The 13,794-nt window shown below is 38.1% G+C and overlaps 1 protein-coding gene and 1 long non-coding RNA gene across 3 annotated transcripts in view; one reads left to right on the top strand and one right to left on the bottom strand.

Moving 5' to 3' along the window:
* LOC137989532 (uncharacterized) overlaps nt 1-111 on the bottom strand; it is a 5,815-nt gene extending 5,704 nt beyond the window's left edge. The window contains exon 1 of the mRNA XM_068835330.1: nt 1-111. This exon is cut by the window's left edge and continues 1,467 nt beyond it. The gene's annotated coding sequence lies outside the window, so the exon portion shown is untranslated.
* Nucleotides 1-13,552, top strand: part of LOC137989533 (uncharacterized) — a 21,997-nt gene extending 8,445 nt beyond the window's left edge. For both annotated transcript variants that reach the window (XR_011120899.1, XR_011120900.1), the window contains exons 3-4: nt 4,648-4,767; nt 12,460-13,552. This is a non-coding gene — a long non-coding RNA (uncharacterized lncRNA). The remainder of the gene's footprint in view (nt 1-4,647; nt 4,768-12,459) is intronic.
* The last annotated feature ends 242 nt before the right edge of the window (nt 13,553-13,794 follow it).

Below are 13,794 nucleotides of genomic sequence, written 5' to 3'. Positions count from 1 at the left end.
CCAGGTATGCCTAGACTTTCCGTTGGTCTGTGAAAACTCTTAATTAAGGGTTTACGGCAAACTCAGGAATTTCTTAAATGGGCTTTGTCACAGCAGTGCAGTTCGTTTTGTGTCGTTTTACCATTTACACGCACCGTCTCACTATACAACTTAACGTTAACTCAGAAATTACTTTAAACCAACACTAGCCAAAGCTTCTAGAAGGCAAAGTGTTTTATTCAAACCTTACTTCAATGCTATTTAACAATTAGACCGGTAGCCCGCAATGGCTACGGGTCAATACCCGTGGCCCTTGAGGGAGAAGCATCTAATTGTTTTAGTATCACCCAACTAGTCGGACAGAAAAGGCAATAATAAAGTTAGCAAATGCAAGTTGAAGAAATATTTATTTGGGAATAAAACGAAAGAAAGCGTCACGCTTTTCGCTACTCGAGGACTATTAATAATAGTCCACTAGTAGCGTAGCCAATCAAAATCCAGGATTTGCATTAGTCCACTAGTTGGGTGATACTATAAGTAGTTATCTTTATGTTTCGCTTGATTTGGTTGCCAGTTTGCAGTTGCTGAATTTGGCTGCATTTCGTGACTCTGCCTCTTTAAGCAGAATAGAACATAGGCTTCCTGGGCCACTTTTAACCTTAAACGTCTTATTTTGACATCACCTCGCCGAGCTCTTGCAGTCGTCGCTTGCAGGCTTTAAAACTTTACCCTGGAAGTCTATGTAAGATTCCTGATGCTGCTTGCTTAAACATATCCTATTGACTTGAGACAAACTTTCTAAAATCTTTACTGACAAATTTAGTATAAAAACAAACTTTGTTCACAAACGGAAAACATGTTGTGTAATCATTTGATTGATTGAAAAAATCATATGACAAACTTCCTGTCTTCTGAGAATGTTGTGTGATGTCAGCAAATAATTGAATATCTTCAAAACTTTCTTGAAGGAAGTCAAGAGGAACGGGCTTTTTGAAATTTTCTTAAAAATTCAAAAGTTTTGTTTTTAAAATTACAAAATTTGTTGTTTTTTTTTATATAATTTATAATGGTCTAAAAGACGAACGCGACTATTTTGAATTGCTTCTAAATAGACTTCAGTTATTGCAAACAACAACGAGAGCAACAAAAAAGAATGAAAAAGAATGTTCAAAAGTTCTGTGACACTTTTTTATTTCCCCGATATATTTGAATATTCCATTTTTGACGAACAGTCCTTAAGCTTCGATTAAAGGAGATTTCCTTGGCTCCAGTGAAAATTGTCCAATACCACGTATGCCTAGCCTTTCCATTGGTCAGTTAAATCTCTAACGCAAGGGTTTACGGCAAAACTCAGGAACTACTTAAAAGAGCTGTGTCACGGCAATACAACTCATTTTGTGGTAACAAAAATTCGAAGAAACTGTGCTACGCATATAATGCGAATGAATGGTAAAGGAAAGTTCAAATCTGCGCACAAGAATTTTAAAAGTGAACCAAACGTTTGGAGGGCATTCGTCCCTTCTTGCTATACAACTAAACGTTACCTTAGAAAAAAAACTTTTGAACAACACAAACCAAAGTTTTGAGACGAAAACGTTTCTGTCGAGCTTACTAAATTAAAGTTACAATGAACAGAGATCAACTTTAAAAACTCTTAGGCTGAACAGTTTGCAAAAACCAAAATCACAGTCCATTTTAATCTTCTTCAATTTTGCCCCTATACCTGCCTCCTTTAGTATTTGCCGTTTTATTGTTAAAGTTAGAGATTGCGAGCTTGGTTTGTGAATTAATTTATGTTCCTCATTTTACAAACTTTGTTCATAAACTTTGCATAACAGGTTGTGTTATCATTCGATTGGTTGAAAAAATCATATGACAAACGTCCTCTCTTCTGAAAATGTTACACGATGCATGCAAATAAGTGTCAAGAAGTCAAGAGTGACAGGATTTTATAATTTCGAATTATTATACTTTGCAAGTTTAAAATATATAAAGAATGGATCATGGATTGTGTTCCAGATTACATGGGAAAATTTATGTGATTACTTATTAATGGTATTCATGAAAAAGTATCAAGATGGCTTATCCATTCTTGCCACCAGAGCCTCGGATCGACCCAAGACTCTGGGAAACTCTATGTAGGAGAACATACGCTGTAGGGTTCTTATTGCCCAAAATTGGCTATTTGACCCTCACGGTGCCTGCTCACCCCTAGTGCGAACATGAATGTACCAATTAGAGACGCTTTTGATTGTTCTTCAAGAAAACCAATGTGAAAACACTTCGTTTCAGGGTTCACCAAAGCTCTTGTCAAGAGAAGAGCTGTGGGGTTGAGGTTGGATAGCTTATCATACGTATGCAGAAGTAACGCATGCGCATCACGAATACCTAATCATGTATCCCCATTTTGCGCCATTCTGTGCTTGCATTTGATTGGCTCTCAGTGAGGTTCTTCATTCATTGACCAATAAGAATGCTTTCTTTTTACTTCATTTTGCACTGAATTGCATCTTTTCTGCACTGTGTTACTTGAAAGCTTCATTTCTCTTAGCCAATGGGAATGGAAAAGTTTTTCCATGTAAATTAGTTGTCAGTAAGGTTTGTCTCAAATACAATAGACTTTGTTTAGACTTGAAACATCTGGAGTCTTTCATTGATTTCGTAAGAGCATAGAGCATAGGCTGCCGGGTAACGTTTAAATCGTAAAGAGCGTTGCTTTTGCATCACACCTCCGAGCGACGACTGCATGATGTCCTCGGAGAGGTGATGTTAAAAATATGAAAAATAAAACACGGAAGCATGAGAGAGGATGGCCTTCTACGGGTGCATTAGTTTATAGAGATGCATATGTCCAGCAATGTTGTGTTGTTAACAATCTTGTGGAGACGCTGAAGTTGACGTGTTATAAGTCTGCCATCACTGATCTCTCAACCGATCAAAAGGTGCTATTAAGGACAGTTGACAAATTGATGCAGAAGAAGATAGAAGAACAACTTCCACCCTCATCTGACAACACCACCCTACACTCTAAAATTAGGTGTGATTTCGTAAGACACCTTGTATGTTTTCAAACATATCAAGGTGTTTTGTTTTTAATACACTTCTTTATGATCTACAAAAACACTCCAGCGTTATATTCAGTCGCAAGAAAAAGTAAAGTCATAACCCAAAAATCAATACTGAAGATTTCCAACTGCAAAGAAAATTAAAGAAAAATCTTATTTGTGTCATAGTGAAGAGGAACTGATTCAGGTGTAAGTGGATGTAATTTCTCCTCCCTTACAAAAAACTAAGATTGCAGCCTGTTCATGAATGCATTATACAAGAGTGCAAAGAATGCTACTGAGCAACGGTTTCGGAACCAAGGAACATTTTCAACAAAATAAAATAAAAATTCATTCGAGGAATCCGGAGGAGGTAGTATGGTCCAGTGGTTTGGGCGTTGGGTTTGCATGCGGCTGCTCCGGGTTCAAATCCCGTTATAACCATTGGTTTGGATTTGTTTCCGATTGTCCCGGATTCAACTCTACCATGCTTTGTATATAGCCAACTGGTTGCCTCCCGCCAGTTGGGGTTCTTAATATGTTTCTGTTAAGTTTGCCAATTGTTTCTTTCTCCTTGTTAACAGTGGAGTACCTGTAAACTAGCTTGATAGCTAAGTGTACTTCCACTATAAAGAAAGCATTTACATTTTTACATTTACATACATGTTTACATGGACTTAAATTACCTCAGCTGCGGCATTTTTTTTTCTTAATCTTTTCTTCACATATTCTTCAAATGTATGAATGGTAATGTCATGAAACGAGTAATCTTAATAAATGTTTCATCTGGGACCAAAAGATCGAAGGTAGATGTTACAATTCTTTCCGCTTTGTAACTAAAGCCGTCATCGACAATTATTGTTAACGTAGCTAAAGGTAGAGAGAATGTATTGAGAAATTGAAGTTATCCGACCGGCACAGCCTGGGCAGGCAGTCTTCGGTTAAATTACAAGTACAAGGAAGGGTTGCGCTTTTGCAAACGTTGGCCATGTAGCACTTATTTTCCCACAGAATTAACTCTTGGAGGGTAACTTAAAGTGCTATTTTCTCCTCATGTAAACCATGTGAGCGGTAGCCCTACTAATGGAATTGGAATTGGGCTCACACAAGGACAAAAAAAAACAGTCTGACAAGGGTGGGAATTGAACGGCCACGACCTTCGCGTTAGATCACCGCTGCTCTACCGACTGAGATACAAGGTCAGACGGGAGCAGTTCATTTCCCACCCTGGTGAGAGTTTTCTCTCTGTCCTTGTGTGGACCCAATTCCATTAGTTGGGCTAACGCTCACATGGTTTACATTGAGAGAAAATAGCACTTCAAATGACCCTCCAATAGTTAATTCGGTTAAATCAGCGTTGGTTACGAGTTTTGAACTAAACTTCCTTATTTCATTTATAAGTCTTGATGTGAGGAAATGCATACGTTAAAGCTTAGGGGTGTTTGTTATACATTTATTCAACATCGATGTGCTTTCCAGCCATTTTGTTCGCTGAGAATATTTTCCACCGTTAGGAGACAATGAAGATGTTATTTGACAGAGCGCACGCGTACGAAAACATTTGGCATACTAGTACTTTAGAAAACAGTTTCAACAACACCTTGGTTTTCTCATTCCTTTGCAGTTCCTTGCTGATACGTTTAGTTGAAATGTGTGGGGACCTAAGTACTTATTAAAGCGTATTCAAGAATGGAAACCATCGGGCATCTTGCAGTCATTATATTTTTGATGTGTGCTTTCTGGAGTAAGTAAACAATCTTCTATTGAATTAATCTATACTAAGGGTGAGTTTGCATGATCAGTCATGGGATGTCACTTTGAGTTCCCAAGAAGAATTTAATTCAATTAAAGGCCAATCATAGAGTCTTAGTTGATTAGCCAGTCTGTTATTCTCTAGCTCAGCCGGGAAGAAGCATGCAAAAGGGACTTATTGGGGGCAATAATTTTCATCTGATTAACGGCTTTCAATGCTTCCTTTTCCAGTCCAACCGAGAGAAAAGGAAACTTGCTTAAATAAGCAAAAACGGCATGCTTTTCATAGCAACTGTCAAAAGGGTATAAACGTTGATTGACTTGCCTAGAGGAAAGCATACCATTGTTACCTTTTTTACATTTTCCCTGCAACGTTAAAAGATTTTAAATTTAAAAAGGGAGCTGACTTCTTTTAAAAGGTACACCAATTTTTTTATGTATTTAAAATTTCAGTTTAAAGTTTCTTTAAGAGATAAAAGCAATAGCAATAACGATAATAATAACTTTTGATGTATTTGATGTATTTCATTGAAACACGCCAGCTTGGCTTGGAACAAGAATCGGCAAAATTACGGAAATGCAACCAAGAAAGGATAATGAAACTTCAAACTTCAGATCCGCTGCAACAAATTACCTTTAGGTGCTTTAAACAGACTTCTGGAAACACAAGCTAGTGATATTTCTCCCCAATTTTACAAGAACTCATTGCTGACAATTCGAAAACTTTTTATTTTCACTACTCTCTCCATCACAGTACGGTTTCCGAAAAGCACACTCATCTCAACATGCAAATCTTGATTTCGTGAACGCCATGCAACAGATAAATATGGACAAGCGATTATTCTCATGTGGTGTCTTCATTGACTCCAAAAAAGCTTTTGACCCACTATTGATCCTAATATTTTACTTCATAAACTTGAATACTATGGCTTTTGTGGCAAGATAAACAGGTTGTTTTTATCCTACTTACAAGATCGAACTCAGACAACTCAAATTGGTCCACATGTATTTTCAAGGATCGACGTTACCTATGGTGTGCCTTAAGGCTCCGTTCTACAATCCTGGTCAAAAGACTTTGGGACACTAGTCAAATTTAATCGAAAAGTAGAGAATTTACTGTACCTGCTTCCATCGTTATATGAGCAACACGTGTTCTTCTTTCGCTGCCGTTTTGGCGTTCCCCCTTTCCCCCAGACAATGCTGAAACATTCGTGCGATCGATGAACTAATCTTGTCTTCGGACACCGTGAAATATCAACATCGTAATGGTGGGAAAGGGAAGAGCGGGAATTGTCCCAACAGTTTTTCCCAGGATTGGTCTGAGAAAAGAATTTCTTGATAATTGGTCTCAAGGCCGGCTAGGTTCATTGAATATCATTAGGGAAGTGTTTCAGATAGTAAAACAACATGTTGCCTTGGTGTAGATGTGGTGTAAGGAAGGATTGTGAAAACGGTGGGTTGCGTTACAGTCAGCAGTCAACAGTTCTCCGCCACAGTTCACTACTATTTAAAGGAAGTTATTTGGGTATAAAAATTACTTTTTTGAAAAGACTGTGCAAAAATCATAATAACTACATCGCCCAGAATTCCCTTTTTGTTCTCCGGAAATTTACTTCCAGTGCAATCAAAATTATAGATCAGTTAGATGAGCGGCTAAGAATGACTCAAATGGTTCTCATTGGTCAAATCTTACGCGCTCTTCCTTTGTTAGGGAATTCTTCTTTGCTCATTAACTTGTCAGGGCGGAGCTAAGAAACAAAAGACGTTTCAAGTTATTGTTTTCGCTATTGTTTCGTGATATCACACTTTGAGAGTATCTTACAAGCCGACTTTCACAAGCATTTCAAATTTACATTTACCATTTCTGATCTCGCAAAAATGCCTGTTTTATGAGTTCGCACTTAAGATTCGCGAATTTACTGCAAAAAGCTCTCGGCCTCAGCCTCTTGTTCAAAACAGACAACCAAAAAGTCCGCTATTTTCGGGCGCAGTTTCTTGCGTGCAATCGACAGACTGAAATTAATCAACTCGAAACGATGTTTAACAGAGAGAAACAATCGAGAAAAAGAACTTTATTGCTCAATGGCAATCAACAGTGAGCTTCATTATAGTTTGTTACGTTGTTCGTCCGTCCGGCCATTCTGCACGATGATTTTTTTTTTCTATTCATACAGGCGCCTTTTGGCTTTAAAAGATCACCGGGTGTGTATTTTACAACCGTGCTCCCCTCAGAAACAGCAAAAGAGCTAATTATTAGATGTTAACTTATTGATGGTTTTCATCTGACGTCACGATAACCATGTTTGTGTACAGAATAATGCAGTAAAATGTCTTTTGGGAATTTGACTCTATTATTATGCAAAACTTGTGGGGCCATTTTCTATTGTTTTGTTCACCAACATGGCCGTCTCATCACGTGGATGCAAACCAAGAATTACTATACAATACAACTGGAGCACTGTTGAAAAAAACATTAGGCGATTTTTCGTTCAAAAACGAACGCCAATAGCCCATTTCCGAGTTGCTGCATGCCTCATTTTGAAAGCGAGTGCAGGTACATAGCCATTCAATTGGAAATGAGTTGCGTATTCTTATGCAAATCAAACTCGTTTCCGTTTCTATAGTTGAGCACCAAGACTCACTTCGTAACCGAGACAAACACCAACTTGGAAATGGCCTATTGAAGATCAGCGAAAGTGTACATATACTCTGGTAGCTACATCAAAAGAACAATTAGAAAATGTGTTTTTAGGAGTGAAAACCACTGGAGTGAAAACCACTGTAGTAATGAATGGATGTTTTACGCCTAATAGGGTCGTCAGTGAAATCGTGCAGTCTTGATCCAATTTCTGCCTCTCTTTTGTTAAAGTGTCTGGATTGTTTTTTACCCACTCTGGTGAGAACTATCAACCTTACTCTGTCTAAAGGTGTGTTTCCTGATTCTCTTAAAGTGGCTAAACTCACTCCTATTCTTAAAAAAGCTAATACTGATCATGAAGTTTTTTAAAATTTCCGTCCTGTTTCAAATCTTCAGTTTTTATCTAAACTGACTGAAAAGGCTGTTGCATATCAGCTTAATTGTTATCTTGCTGAACATGATCTTCATGATTTGTTTCAGTCGGCATATAAAGCTACGCACAGCAATGAAACGGCTTTAGTACGTATCTACAACGACATCCTTCATTCTGTTGATGTTGGCAACTGTGTCATTCTGATTTTCCTGATATGTCAGCGGCGTTTGATACAGTTGTTCATGATGTCTTACTTGATAGACTTGTGTCAAGGCTGTTGTTCTAAGCTGGTTTAGTTCGTATAGGGATCAAAACTTACCTTTTGAAAATTTCAGCGAGAAAAAAGGCTCCCGAAAATTCTAGGTGACCTTTTTAGGGTAAAAGTTTGTTAAAAATGGGCAATTATACCATGTTTCAGATGTTCGAAAATCCTAGGACAGGCAGGCAAGCAAGAAATTTTACAACAAATGTTGCGAAAATTCTAGATCTCAAATCGTCTTCCGAACAGATATTTTCCGAATACTGACGTTGTGTACCCCTGAGATCGTAGTTTGTGGTGAAATTATTGTCCATTGTATTTCTGCTGTTAATTTAGGAGTGGTTTTCGATGAATGCATGACTGGGGAACTTCAAGTTAGCAAGGTTTGCAAGTCGTATTACTTTTACTTAAGAAATCTGTCTTCTATTAGGAAATATCTTACTACTAATGCTGTTCACACTATTGTTCACGCTTTGATTTCTTCCAGACTCGATTACTGTAATGCTCTTCTTTATGGGCTCCCTAATTATCTCGTTGACAGGCTACAGCATGTTCAGAATATCACCCCTGTGTTGAGTGATCTTGATTGGTTTCTTGTATACTATGGGGTTATCTTCAAGTTGCTTCTGTTCACTTATAAGGCCTTAAATGGTCTGGCTCTTGCTATCTGTCTGATCTTCTTTCCTATCGTTCCTCTTGCTACTCTCTTTGATCTGTTAAAAATAAACTTCTTGTTGAACCTAGAGCTAAGCTCACTTATGGTTTTCGGTCCTTTTCATTCGTTGCTCCGAGACTTTGGAGTAGGTTACCTTTAGATATTCGTTCTTGCTCCTCAGTTGCTAGTTTTAAAAGCAGATTCAAAACGTTTCTCTTTACATTATTTCTTGGTAATAGGAAATTTAATTAGTTATTTGATTTTCTTTTAATCATTTTGGTTTTTTTATCGACTGATTTGATATTTCTTTCATCATTTGATTTTATCATTATCAGTTCAATAATTGTTGTTTGAAATAACAATAATATTTTATAGATAGTTTATAGAATTAATAATATTTATTGTATAATAGCATTCCATAGAATTTAATGTTTTTAAATCGTTTTATTGTAAATTACTGTAAATTATAAATTGTAAATTGTAAAGCGCCATGGACAGCGATACATGGATATGAGTGCTATATAAATAAAGTTATTATTATTATCATTATTATTATTATCTCGCAGTATAAAACTTTGGAATGCTGTCCACATTATGAGTAGTATAGGGCGCATAACGTAGCCTACACCACTTGAGAAGCTACAATTAGAAGTAAAAAAAAAAATTAGGTACGCGCAGTGTATGACACTGATTATTATCACCAAGATGACACTCAGGAAATTTGACGAAGCAAAATCTACGGAGACAAAAATGTGTCTCTTTACTTTGCACCATTTTTAATTATTGTGTACGCGATTTGTTATCTTTCAACTTGTGAGGAGTCGAGTTCTGCCTAGCAAAGTGAAAGGTATTCTCCATTATGTACCTGGTGTACAACAACAACTTACCTGAGCAAATTGCAGTTTTACTTGGAATCCCTAAAAATGCCAATAATCATAACTTAACACGCAAAAGACTTTTCCTAAGTGCGTTATAGCGGCATAATTGGAAGAAATAGTATGAGGTACAGGGGCCCCATCGTATGGAACTTAATACCCAAAGCAATCAGGGAGTCCACTTCTTACCACCTTTTTTAAAGGAAGACTTAAACATGGGTCAAGAATATTGGACAAAACACAATTCGAGAAAGATGCTTGTTTAACTAAATCAGAAGACCCTGATTTTTTATACTTTTAAATTTTTTTGAGAATTTGTTTTTTGAGATTGTCATACGCTTTTTAGATTAGCTTCTTCTCAAATTTTTTTTACCATCTGAAATTTTAAACATTTTAAGTTTGTAAATTTCGCTAAGTAATTTTTAGTTAGTTAGGATTTTATGGTAGGTGCACACCAGCCCTCGAAGTGCCTCAGACTGACTGCCTTACCAAAAAAATATATATATATGTCTGTGTGTACGTATGCAGATCGAGATGCCGCCGCTAACTGCGTGGAGTCTGGGAACCAGTCTTCTGAAAAATATTCTTCCTCGCTTTTTTAAAAGCGAGGAAGTTAGCAATTTAAAAATTGCTAACTGTCGGTCAGCTTAAATGTAAAACTGTCCTGATTGTAAGTAAAATGTGTATGTATAAGTATGTATGTAAGAATCGTATGCAGCCTTGTGCCCGTGCCCGAGCACCGTGCCCAATAATTGGCACGGGCACTTACAAAAGTCGTGTCCACATTGCGGGTCCCCATTGAGCACCGTGCCCGGGTGCGGGTACTCGGGTACCAGTTGTGAACGACAGCTTAGCTTGTGGCTTTCTGTCTTGTTTGTATTCATCAGTATTGTAATGTAAGTGGTATAATTTTCCTAACAGTAGAAAGAAGTAATCGTCGCACTTAACTGGACAATTTTAGCAATTGCCACTTTTATAGCAAAACTTATAACTATTATAAATTGGAGTTAACGCGACAACCAACCATTTATAACACGTGTCACATACTATTCGAGCAAATGCTGCTGTCACGCTCAAGGTTATCTTCAGCTCACGTGCAACTGTCGTCTGACGTCACCAGTGAGCAATCATACGCAGGCTTTTACACTGATAGTACAGTCATCATGATTGGTCGTCTTTTATATGGCAGTTCTTCATTCTAGCTGCTCTTAAATCCCCCTTCTCCCCCCACCCCCTACCTTAATCAATAATGGGCTCTCTACAGGAATGATTCCATGTTGTTATAGGTCTCTTTACTGAGCTTCCTGTTATATTGATAGCGTTAGCTTTCAAGCATTATTCAGTTGGATTAGAGCGGTTTTCAATTGAGTATCGAAAGTAATTAGCGAATTGCTTTGCTTTATGATCACTTCACTCAGTGATTGGTTCAAAGTTCTCGCGCCACTTTTTTAATCAATCAAAAGTGAAACCAAAACCAATCGAGGCTCGCACGTGCACATTTTCCCGCGCTTTGTGTCGGCTACGTGTAATTACTTCGAGTTTTGATTGGTTGACCGGATTGTTTCCGTCCTTTTTGATTGGACCAAAGTAATTACTTGGTTTTGGTTTTACGACACTCGGTTGAAACTCGATCTAATATGTCTGAGTAGTTTATTGCAAAGGTTCCCCACTTTAGGAGTTGTCTTTCATTGCTTTCCTTTATAAGCTATCGATGTATTTAATCTTTTGGTTTTGAAATTTATTGTTATTATTATTATTTTTTGGTTGGTGCACATGTTCATTACCTTTTGTGTACGGTACAGAAAGTGCTTATGTTGCGCACCATTACTGACGTGCTGTACTTGTTCCACTAAAATATTCCAAGTTCCTTATCATAGCTAGCCATTTTAAGATTTCTATTATTTAAATAAAACATGGCTTCGAGATGAAATGCTGCCATACAGGACCCCCTTTGGCCCAGAGACTTACCTATTTCTTTGTTACCATAACAACGAGATTAAGAGATTGTATAGGATAAGGACCTCTTCCACAGGGGATCTTGACCCCCTGGATAGGGTTATAGGGTATAGGAAAAGGACCTCTTTCATTGGGGATGTTCACCCCTTGGAGAGGTTTGGGGGAATATGAACCCCTGGCCCCCGGATAGGATAAGGACCTCTCTAGTTGGAGAAGGTTGTGGGGATTATGTCCCACCTGCCAGAGAGGTTTGGGACCTTCTGGCTCTTTTTATTGTTAGTTTGCAATCTTGACCAGTACAAGCTTTCTGGGAGTACTTTATCCCCAACCCCTCTTTGTCCCACAAATGCGTTTGTTGAGTTTGTTTTTTCGTGGGCTACAGGTTGAGCGCATTAAAGACACCTGAAAAATTCAGGTGGCTTCCACGGGATTCGAACCCATGACCTCTGCGGTGCCAGTGCAATACTCTCCATGAACTGAGCTATGAAGCCACTCCGCTGGGGGCAGATCAATTTCTTGGGCTCCTGTCTTCTTGTGAAAGAAATGATGAATGAAAGAAATCTATGTTTGAAGTACGGTTTATAGACAAAACATGAAAGTGATCCTTGAAAAATAGGATGGTAGCGATGCAACACAAATTTTGGATGCAACTCTGCATTGATACCTCAGTGCAAACTCATGGCTACCAGTAAAATTACTGAAAATGACATTTTGCTGCGTTTTTTTATAACATGCATGACGTCTGAATGAATGTTTTGCGCGCGTTTTTAAACACTTGCATTCCGTATTCACTTGTGCTTTGCATTATAGTACATCATTAGCGTAAAATATCTCTATTGCCCCAGTGAGGGACAAAGCACGGCAGCTATTTCGCAGTGTTAACTCGTGAGAGTATAATTTTCTCAACTTTTTCGATTTTCCTTGACAGGGGTAAATTCTTCAGAACCATGCAAATTCATCGTCAATGGTTCAAGTGGGGCGATCAATATCAGTTCACCATTCATCACAGAAAACACTTGCACCTGGCTCATCGCAGCACCGCCTCATCGCAGCATCGCTTTGAATTTTACTACGCTTAATATCTTCAACTTTCCTTACTGGGAAAACAGTTGGGTAGCCGCCTATGATGGAAGGGACATAAACCAAACCTTGCTTGGCAATTATACTGGAAAAAAGTGCCCTTTTACTATACATTCGAGTGGACCGTTTTTGTTGGTAGTTGCAGCAACTACCTTTTCAAGCTTTGTAGCACATTATACTTCTAGTACAAGAAAAGGTAATTTACCAAACAGTTTCTCATTATCATCACCTGTATATCGAAACCTTAAAGTGCCTATCACCCTTAGCCAGTGATAATGAATTCTGCCAATATACGTCCACCAAAGACATCAAACAACTCTTGTTGTCTGCTTAGCTTTATCTTTATACGCGGGCAAAATTCCCCAAGAGACCTCATTTTCCGTCATTTTGAAGTCAAAAAGCAGCAGTTGAAAGCCTGGGAACTAACTAAATTGTGACGTCAACCCGGTATCTTATTGACACCTGCTGACCTTTATTCTCATAAATCTAGCAAGAAAGTATGCCAGGAAAATGTGTGTCTTGTGGATTTTCTGCATTTCCAGATGTGTAGAAAGGTATACACTGCCACTCGAAAGATAAGCGAACAACCCAGATGCAAAATTAACGCGCTAAATATGCGGACACGCGTTTTGCGTCTAAAGTTGCGTATAGTAGTATAGTCGAATACAAGTTTGTGGCCTTTCGTTTATGTACGTAGACAAAAGAAGAAACTGCATGACCGCCGACAAGTCGAAAACTTACACATAGAACGTCGCTTCGAGTACTATCAAATTTCGATCCGCAAATGGCGGCGATAAAAACATCTACAGTGCATTATTTCGCAATTTAAGACCCTGAATCCACGTTGTGCAATACCAGCGGTGTTAAATTTCATCACTTTTTGTTTCCATGCAATTTAAAAAGGTCTAGAAAGATAAGCGAAATTAAAATATCCTGCATTGTTTTCCGATTCATTCTTGACAAAGAGTTCAATGTTGTTTAATTAACTGGCGTCGCTTCGATAGTATAGAAGCCAGTACCTGGTGCTATATATCCTAGAAATATTTTGCGACGGGATAATGTAAACAGAGTGATCACAGGGCTCAACTCTGTACAAAGGCCATTTCACTCAATTCTTTTTAAATATACCCAGCAGTCGCTAAAGGTTTTGATATATTGGCAATGCAGTTATAGACAGCATTAT

Source organism: Montipora foliosa, unplaced genomic scaffold, assembly GCF_036669935.1.
Source record: "Montipora foliosa isolate CH-2021 unplaced genomic scaffold, ASM3666993v2 scaffold_464, whole genome shotgun sequence".
Taxonomy (NCBI): domain Eukaryota; kingdom Metazoa; phylum Cnidaria; class Anthozoa; order Scleractinia; family Acroporidae; genus Montipora; species Montipora foliosa.
Note: the sequence above shows the minus strand (reverse complement) of the source record. Positions and strands in the feature narration are given on the sequence as shown.